The following is a 530-nucleotide window of genomic DNA, read 5'->3' on the forward strand; positions in this document are numbered from 1 at the left end:
AAATGGCTCGGGGCATGTCACCGTGCGGGAATGCAGCACTTCCATACAAGCCCGTGGCTAGTGGTTGAAAACTGCGAGGGATTCAGGTTACTGCGGCTCCTTTACCCCGCTAGCCAGCATTTTAGCTTAGATTGGCGGATTATTACTCTCATCATCATGCAGCCCAGGCAGGCAGGTCTTTGGGGGCAGCTGCTGCTCAGACACTGGCTGTCACCCCCCTTTAAGAGCTCGCCCGTTTTAGCAAAAAAAAGTTTCCTTTTGCCACAGCGGATTTCTCTGATCCCCTAGGGGAAGGACACGACTCCGGACTCAAAGTTTGGGGGGGTTGCCTCTTGCCAGCAGCAGCTGAATTTCCAGGTCGGCCCCATCAGAGAAACAAAACCCAAAGGAGAAGGGGGGTGGGGGAAGAAAAACATAGAAAGGAAAAAGGGAGGGAGGGAAAAAAAAAGTGACAGAAGCAAGGCATCCTACCTGTAAATCCAGTTGCAAGAAGTTGCACCTCATCCCGCTGAAGGTGATTTTGTCGGGGG

The sequence above is a fragment of the Gavialis gangeticus genome, unplaced genomic scaffold (assembly GCF_001723915.1).
Source record: "Gavialis gangeticus isolate Ggan-Ray unplaced genomic scaffold, GavGan_comp1, whole genome shotgun sequence".
In the NCBI taxonomy this organism is placed as follows: domain Eukaryota; kingdom Metazoa; phylum Chordata; order Crocodylia; family Gavialidae; genus Gavialis; species Gavialis gangeticus.